Source organism: Podarcis muralis, chromosome 3 (genome assembly GCF_964188315.1).
Source record: "Podarcis muralis chromosome 3, rPodMur119.hap1.1, whole genome shotgun sequence".
Lineage (NCBI taxonomy): Eukaryota > Metazoa > Chordata > Lepidosauria > Squamata > Lacertidae > Podarcis > Podarcis muralis.
This window is the reverse complement of record NC_135657.1, coordinates 103,682,154-103,691,562: the sequence shown is the minus strand read 5'-3', so window position 1 is coordinate 103,691,562 and position 9,409 is coordinate 103,682,154. Positions and strand designations below refer to the sequence as shown.

At 47.6% G+C, this 9,409-nt stretch overlaps 1 protein-coding gene across 1 annotated transcript in view; it reads left to right on the top strand.

Annotated features, from left to right (window-relative positions):
- Positions 1-767: 767 nt before the first annotated feature.
- Positions 768-9,409, top strand: part of KCNS3 (potassium voltage-gated channel modifier subfamily S member 3) — a 50,147-nt gene continuing 41,505 nt past the window's right edge. The window contains exon 1 of the mRNA XM_028722293.2: positions 768-954. The gene's annotated coding sequence lies outside the window, so the exon portion shown is untranslated. The remainder of the gene's footprint in view (positions 955-9,409) is intronic.

The following is a 9,409-nucleotide window of genomic DNA, read 5'->3' as shown; positions in this document are numbered from 1 at the left end:
ACCCAGCTCAGCACAGCTGTTAGGGATGACAATGGGCACAGGGCAGGGGGGCCAACTTGAGTAGATTATGGGGGGGGGAGCCCCGGACCAGATAATCAATCACAAGAAGCACCACACATGCACAATTTGGATGGCAATGCTCATCAACTTGGGGGGGGGGCTTGGCCCCCTCAAGTAATTTACGGAGGGGGGGGGGCGGGGAACCTCAGCTCCTAGGAATTGGCTCCTATGCTGTAGAGGCCAACTTTGGTAATATGGTGCCTTGAACCAGGACCAAATCTCCCCCCCCTCCCAATTTTGAGTAGGTACCCATATAAATATAAGTTGCTGTTATTACTTAGGGCCCCATTGGCTCATCAATCTCTGTGGGGGAACCCTAAATCCAGGGCAATAACCACACTACAGCCTATCCTCCCCCCTCCACAGGAATCCTGGAAACTGTAATTTTTTAAAGGGTGCTGGGAATTGTAGCCTTGCGGGGGGGGGGGACTAAAGTTCCTTTAAAAGAGAGAGCGAGAGAGAAAGTCTCGTGCTCTAAACGTACAGGATGCAGCTTAACTTCGGAGCATTGGACTTCTGTGGGACTTGACTCCTGCGTCGTCACGATGCGCAGCGCGGCGCGGTACATTTTTGCCACCTCTCCTCTTTCTCTCCCTCTCTCTCCGGGCAAGCATCTCGCGTGGCCTTCCTCATCGGTCTGGGCGCCCGCAGCGAGCATCCCGTGCGCGCCTCCTTCCCCGCAATGTGGGGCTTGCAGAAGACGGTGGGGGGGAAGCCGGGAGGCCGAAGGACCGCCCTTCTTCTGTGTCTCCTCCTCCTGCCGCTGCTGCGGGGCTGCCGGCGAGCGCCTGCCAAAGCCGCGCTGCGTCCTGGGGACTCGACACGCGCGCCGGGCGCCGCCAGCTGCTCCACGGAGCAGCTCCCTTTTCCCGCGCGCCACGCTTCCAGTGCCAGGTATTTCCCCTCGCCATCGCGGTGCAGAGGGTCAGGGAGGGGGGTCCCCCTTCTTCTCCGCCCCCTCCGGCTCCCATTTGCCTTCGTTTGGGTCCGCCTTTTCGCCGCAAACTTTCCCTGGGGTCGCCTCGCCTTGCCTCTCCAGCCTTTGCTTCGTGCGCGCAAAAGAAACTTCGCTGCATCCTCTCCGCCTTTCTTTGCGCCTCGCAAGTTTTCAGTTCACGTAAAGGGGACTGGGAAGAACTCTTCGGGCTCCCCCGCACCTTATTATTATTACTATTATTATTATTAACTTACTTATTAAACTTGTAGAGCACCATCCCGCCCCCACACCTTGCGTAAAACTGAGAGCGCCGCTCCGTTTCTTATTTGCAGCGCCAGAGGGTCCCATAGGGGACACTGTTGTGGAAACTCAGCCCTGCAGTTTAGGGGTTGTGTCGGGGCGAGCTGTGCTTCCTTTGAGAAGGGAAGGCACCCTGCACACGCTCAGAGGCAGTGACCTTGCCATCTAGGCTGCAGGTGGAGTGTGCAAGTACTAGCTAAGGCTGCAGTTTGAATTCAGTGGGGCTTGCTTCTGAGTAGACGTGGTTAGGATTGCAGCCTGGGTATCTCGCATGAAGCCTACGAACAGATTTCCAGGGCTGAGCTCTAGCTCAGCTTCTCATGCTCCGTGGATGTCCTTTCAGAAGAGTGAAGCCTCATGGATTGTGTGAGTGTTTTCAGGGTGGGTGTTTTGCTGAGATGGACTTGGAATCGTTTCTCCCCTTTGAAATGGAGTGACTTCTTCTCTTTGAATTGTGAATGTTGTGTAATTCTATGGGGGACGTCTCAGATACAGAACTTGGTTTTCTACTTTAAAGTACTGTAGTAATTTTGGTCTTTTACTAGGGAATGTGTTTGTTTGTTTTAGCATGAAACTGCATCAGATTGGACTCTGTGTCTCTGTGTGCTTAGTAAGGGGAATGACAAACTCTTTGAGACTTACAGAATTGCAGAGTTGGAAGGGTCCTCCACAGGTCATTTAGTCCAACCCCCTGCAATGCAGGAATCTTAATTCAAGCATCCATGGCACATGGCCAATCAAGCTCTTCTTAAAAACCACCAAGGAAGGAGAGTCTGCCACCTTCTGAGGGAGTCCATTCCTCTGTCGAACAGGTCTTAATGTCAGAAAGTTCTTTCTGATGTTTAGTCAGAATCTCCTTTCTTGTAACTTGAATCCATGGGTTGAGGTCCCGCCTTCCAGAGCAGGAGAAAACAGTTATGTTTTCAATACGGGTCACATTCTGCTGATCTTGGCAGTCCTGCAACTCAAGGCTTGCCATCTGCAAGGGAGATGTTCCTTAAAATGTGGGTGCTTCCAGGCTACTGCTATTTTAGGATGAGATGCAATCAATATATTATTCAATTCAAGTTGGGCAATTAAATGCTGTGTTTATACTCTCGTATAATACATCCCCCACTCAAAAGAAACAAACAAACCCCAGAGTTTTTGTGGTAAGGAACGTGATTGGAAAAGGGACTCGAAAAACGCTTGCTTTGACATAATGCCATCTAACTTCCTTTGCAAACAAATTGGGACGAATGCTTGATAAATAGCTGGCGTTTTCTAAGCTCTCCCCAAACTTTGTGCAAACAAATCAGGACAAATGGTGAAATAATAAAAGAAACAACGGTCACCTGGAAGCCCATACTGCAGAGATCCACCCCGTCTTTCCAGAACACAGATTTTAATAGTAGTCTAGGTTAATTTTCTTTGAAGTATTAGTGTACTATGGTACATTGGATGGTAATGGTATTGCTGCACTCAAAATGGATTTATTTCTCAAAATCAAGGTGCATTAATTGTCTTTTTAAAAGCCTTTCAATTTCCTAAGTGTGTTTTAAAGGGACAGTGGAAGCTGGCTCCTTTTTATCCCATTAGTGACCTGATCAGTGTTCTCTCTTCTCTTTTGTTTTTTCATCAGATATTACAAAAATATTTGGAAGCAACTATTTAACTTGGCTTTGGTTATTTTTGGTCAGGCTTCACAACACTCTTGTTTAATCTTTCCTCCTTGTTTAATCAGTCATGCCTCGTGTTGCGTCCGCTTCATGTTGCGTCTTTTCGCGTTACGTCCTGCGGCAACCCGGAAGTACCGGAACGGGTTACTTCCGGGTTTCACCACTCGCGCATACACAGAAGCTCCAAATTGCGTCACGCACCTGCGCAGACACTGCGCTTCGAGTTGTGGGCATTTCACGTTACAGACGGGCCTCTGGAACGGATCCTGTCTGTTACACGTGGTAAAAGGTAAAGGGACCCCTGACTATTAGGTCCAGTCGCAGATGACTCTGGGGTTGCGGCGCTCATCTTGCTTTACTGGCCGAGGAAGCCGGCGTACAGCTTCTGGGTCATGTGGCCAGCATGACTAAGCCTCTTCTGACAAACCAGAGCAGTGCACGGAAACACCATTTACCTTCCCACCGGAGTGGTACCTATTTATCTACTTGCACTTTGATGTGCTTTCGAACTGCTAGGTTGGCAGGAGCAGGGACCGAGCAACGGGAGCTCACCCCGTCGCAGGGATTCGAACCGCTGACCTTCTGATTGGCAAGTCCTAGGCTCTGTGGTTTAACCCACAGCGCCACCCGCGTCCCTGTAACACGAGGTACCACTGTAATAATAGTCCAGTTAAGTTTCTGTAACAAAACCAAGAAGAAGCCAGAAATCATCTTCCAAAAGTTGAGCTGTGCAGCAGCACCCTGTAGAAGAGAATTGATGTGAACCCTCTTTCAGTTGGGATGCTTTAGGCATTGATGTCCTCAGCTAGTTCTTTCTCTTCTCCCTTTATTTTTTGGGCTACCTTGATTGTTTCGTGTATTATATTTCTAGGTTACACAAGGGCTCCTCAGAGACCCAAGTGCATCCCACTGTCCACGTAGGCAATCCATAGCCACAGTATCTCTTGATAGGTAGCCTTCAGCATTTGCTTAAAAACCACAATCAGGGCAGCCTGTTCCGCAACTGAGAGGCTAATTCCATCAGGAAGTTATTTCTAGTGGTACAAACCTTTTGTTGCTTTACCTTACATTGCATTAAGGTAAATGTATTTTGGAGGGATGTGGGTGGCGCTGTGGTCTAAACCACTGAGCCTCTTGGGCTTGCTGATCAGAAGGTCAGCAGTTCGAATCCCCACAACAGGGTGAGCTCCCATTGCTCTGTCCCAGCTCCTGCCAACCTAGCAGTTCAAAGCACACCAGTGCAAGTAGATAAATAGGTACCGCTGTGGCGGGAAGGTACATGGCGTTTCTGTGCACTCTGGTTTCCATCACAGTTTCCCGTTGTGCCAGAAGCGGTTTAGTCCTGCTGGCCACAGGACCCGGAAAGCTGTCTGCGGACAAATGCCGGCTCCCTTGGCCTGAAAGCAAGATGAGCACTGCCACCCCATAGCTGCCTTTGACTGGACTTAACTGTCCAGGGGTCCTTCACCTTTACCTACAGTGTATTATGTAAAGACTGTGAACCTGGCAAATGGAAACATCAGTCTTGTGCAGGTACACTTGCCAAGAAGCGATTGGCTGTAGCTGTACAGTCACAAAAACTTGAGTTTGTAGCCTTCGGTTGGTTGCAGTGTGGATTGTGTTTGTATGAGTGATTGGGGATTGGATTGTTGAGTCAGATTAGCAATATTGATTCGTATGCTGGGGGGACGGGGGCAGAATAGGCCATTGTCTTGTTGTGCTGTGTGTGTGATAAAGGGGAGACCCACCATGGTGATGGCATCCTTCTTTGTTTGTCCCAAGTTTGTTGGTTAACTTTTCTAGTAGGGCAGTTTCCCATACGTTTTGGAACCGGTGGGCTATATTCACTCCTGATATCTCCTTCTCTCCCCTCTCTTTTCCCTCAATCGCATGATGTCTATGACAATAGTGTCTCATACCAAACGTAAATAAACTGTGAAAAAGATTCAGAGAATAGAAAGTAGAGACCCTATATGCAGTGCTTTTTTCTGGGGGGACGCAGGGGTATGCATACCCATAAACATTTGTGAATCAAAATTTGGCCTCATTGAGGGGCAGTATTTCAATATGAGTAGGAAAATGAGAGTGCCCCTAAACTTTTTTTTTTTTTAGAAAAAAAGCACTGCCTGTATGTACTTTTCCTGGTTTATTTGGCTATTTTGTAACACAAGAAAATCTTTAATAAAAACCAAGATCTGAGTTTGTAGTGAAGCGAACCCGCAACTTGATTTAAATGTGCACGTTCAACAGTAATTGCCATTAACAGCCTATGAACTCCCCCCTCCATGCACAGCCACACACCATATGTGTAGACAGGAACCGTTTTCAAGCGTCTTTGTGGGGGAAATATTCTAAATCCAAGAGGGGTTTTCTAGACTTCTTTTGCAGAGAGCAAGGGTGTGAACGCGTTTCTTAAGAACAGGAGAGGGGAAGAGAACCAGAGAAGTTCGCCACTGGGGGTTTTGTCTTCATTAATTCCACCCCCACCCCGGCTGTGGAATTTTTACTGTATTACAGTAACCCATTAGTGTGAAATCATCTCTTTCTCCAGCCCTTGGCTAGCGTTCACGCAGAGCAGGATTGGCAAGGAGCGATGCTGGTTTGCACTACTTTGCTGAGAATGTGGTCCGGTTTGTCAGCAAAAGTGTCGGAGAGTAATTAATTGCACGAAGAAGTTTCGCTGGGAAAATATATTCTCACTAGTCCTGGTGTTGGAAGGAGCCGAGGGGCCTGCAGGAGGAGAACAGCCAGGTTGGCTTAGTTTTTTGTGTGTGTGTGTGTGTGTGTGTGTGTGTGTTTGTGTGTTTGCAGACGTTCTTGGTGCAAGCACATTCTTTAATGTTAAAAAAAGCTGGCATGGTGTGTGGGTGTGGGTGTGTGTGTGTGTGTGTGTGTGTGTTTGCTGGGGGGGGGGAATCTGGAGCAATCTTGCAGCGAGTACATTTTCAGGAAACAAATAGTATCTTGGTGGGGTGTGTGATTTAATGGGAAAACGTCACGGATGGAATGATCTCTCCCGTTCGCTCACTCCCTTGCACACTGTGGTTGCTTTTAGTTAGAAACGATCGTTCCCGGGCAAAATACATGAGAAGAAAGGCATCATTAACATAGGAATGACCCTAAGAAAGTATGTTTTGGGTGGGAGTACTTGCCAGATATCTCTCTCTTGGATGCGATGGGTACCCAGGCCAATTCTCTTGCAAAATTCCAGAGCTTAGAAGAGCAAAGGACTTCAAAGTGAGGGTCTGATGGACAGGGATTGCCAAATGTCCAATGGATAACTCTGAATGCGCTGCGGTATTTTACATTTATAATCCACTTTTCCTCCAAGCAATTCATGGTGGTGTGAACTCCTTCTTCCGCCATCCACTTTGTCCTCACAACAACACTGTGAGGTGGGGAAGGCTGAGAAGCTGAGAGGCTATTCCAAAGCCACCCAGTAAATTGGCTGGGTGGGGATTCGAACCCTTCTCTCCCAGATCTGAGCCCAACTGTTGGACCATACTGGGTCTCATGATAGGATTTCATGATATCTAGTGATTTGCCTTCCAGGCATTTGGAGCGAAATACAGTCTAGTCCAATGGGACATGGGCGGTGCTGTGGGTTAAACCACAGAGCCTAAGACTTGCCGATCAGAAGGTCGGCAGTTCGAATCTCCGCAACAGGGTGAGCTCCCGTTGCTCGGTCCCTGCTCCTGCCCACCTAGCAGTTCGAAAGCACGTCAAAGTGCAAATAGATAAATAGGTACCGCTGTGGCGGGAAGGTAAACGGCGTTTCCGTGCGCTGCTCTGGTGTGCCAGAAGGGCTGAGTCATGCTGGCCACATGAACCGGAAGCTGTACGCCGGCTCCCTCGGCCAATAAAGCGAGATGAGCGCTGCAACCCCAGTCGGTCACGATTGGACCTAATGGTCAGGGGTCCCTTTACCTTACAGTCCAGTCCTGTGCGTATTTACTCAAAAGTTCTCAAAGGAAATGGGCCGAAACTACATTCTGGCTAGACGTCACCACTCAAGATGCCATGTGGCAAGGGCTGGTGGACTTAACAGCTAGAAGGTTGTGTGTAGGGTTTACTCCTTAGCCTGTTCTTCTCCTGAACATATCCCACAAGGCAGCTGAGGTTTAGTATCAGAGTTTTCCTTCGCCTGGTTGGGCTGCCTTCCCAGGTAGACCAGCCCCATCTGCCCCTCTCTTTCCCCCTCCAGCACATGCAGAAACCTGCTTCTTGATCTTTGGACCCACTGTTGGTCTCGCCTGCTCAATTCACCAGAGCCTGTCTTCACATGCAGGGGAATATTCCTAACTCACCAAGGGTTTGAGGTCCACTGGCTACCCTCACCTGGTTTTGACTTGTACATATGGGAATAATAAAAGATGATGACCTGGCATTGTGAATCAATAAATCTTGCTGAAATCATTCCTGTTGCTGGGCATGTGAAATTTATGACCGAAAAGGTTTTTTTTTAAAGTGAGGTTATGTGTAAGGAAGCATTTTTGCTGAACCAGACAAACCTCCATGCAACTCAGTATTGTTTACACCAGTGTTTCCCAAACTTGGGTCTTCAGCTGTTTTTGGACTACAACTCCCATCATCCCTAGCTAGCAGGACCAGTGGTCGGGGATGATGGGAATTGTAGTCCAAAAGCAGATGGAGACCCAAGTTTCGGAAACCCCTATTTGCACAGATGGAGAGCAGCTCTCTAGCTTTCAGACACAGCGTCTTTCACTATTTGAGATTGAACCTGAAACCTTCTGATTGCAAGGCAGATGCTCCAACCACTGAGCTATATAGCCTCTTCTCCCTTTCTCCTTTTCTTGCTATATCCATAGTTGTCTAAATAGGGTACAGTGGTACTTCGGGTTACATACGCTTCAGGTTATAGACTCCACTAACCCAGAAATAGTACCTCGGGTTAAGAACTTTGTTTCAGGATGAGAACAGAAATCGTGTGGCGGTGCCATGGAAGCAGCGGGAGGCCCCATTAGCTAAAGTGGTGCTTCAGGTTAAGAACAGTTTCAGGTTAAGAACGGACCTCCGGAACGAATTAAGTACTTAACCTGAGGTACCACTGTATCTGTAATCGTTAGCAATAAGCAACGAAGAGGCTTCCAGTCTGCAAAACCAGGACTTCCCCTCGAAACAGTAGGAAAGCTTAAGAAACGAGAATGCCTGGTTAAAATTAAAAGTAATTCTCTGGAGGCAAATTTATAAACCAGAGGTCAGAATTTGTCCTGCCTTGACCCTGTGGAGAGGCAGAGTGGTCCTCTATCAGGGAACATTCCCACACTGACTGTTCCAAGGACATGTCAACATGGAAGAAGGAAAAGCACATTTGGAAGACCCGGCGAATAATTGGCACTTCGCCCTCAAGGGGCATCTCTGTTGTTTTTGCAGTCTGTGCTGTTTAAATCTCACTATCCCAGAAGGGCCTATTGAAGGTTTGTGTGCTCAGCAACATTGCGACATCAGTCTTCTTGAATGCATCAGCTAGCCAGGCCAGGAGGTGATACTGACAAAAGGTACAGATATTCCCAGTTGCTCTATAACTGTTGAGCATCTTGCCGCACTAGCTTCACCCCAGCCATTGCTTCTGTTTCTGGCTGCAGTTTTTGAGAATATTTTTCTTCCTGCCGTGGGACCGAACCATTGTGGTGCAGTTGGTTAGCGTGTCGGACGAGGACTGGGGAGACCCAGGTTCCAAACCCCACCAAGCCATGAAATTCGCCCGGTGGCCTGGGGTCTGTCAGAGTTTTTCAGCCTAATCTACCTCACAGGGTTGTTGTGAGGAGAAAGTCATGGATGCCACCTGGAGATTCATGGAGGAAAGGTGGAACGCAATTGGAACGAATCAATAAAGCTGTGAAAAAGACTAGATAGATTCAAAAACTGAAATTCAAATTTTGCTTTGTGAGACTTGCAAGTGAAACAGGAAAGACAGAAGTTACTTTTAAAAACAACAACAGGGGAAGTTGACATAGATGGCAATAGGCCATCGAAAGAAGAATGAAATGTATGAAAATAATATGCAACATATGTATATACACAAAACCATTTTGTATGGAATGAGTTGCTATTTTTGTTGTTGCTGTATTTCCTCCTTAATTGTTTTGTAACTGAACTCCATATCTAAGCTACTATATGATATTGTGATTTTTGAAAGCACACACACACCATGATTCGCGATATATTGCCAGGTCAAAAATTATGACGCTGATATCACGGTATGGACTTCAAATCGATTTTGAACGATAGATCACCCAGCCCTGTTGTTTCCCTTCCTTTGTTTCCTTTGAGGTCTGTCAGATTCTTCTTGCTTTCTACTGTTCCTTCCTCTTTTGCATCTGCATTTCCCCTTACCTCTCATGCTTCACTTTCCTGCCCTCTAAACGCTGGGAGTGTTGGAACCAACTCGTCTTTGCAGAACCTACAATGGTTCTGTACAGTATATTTTGGG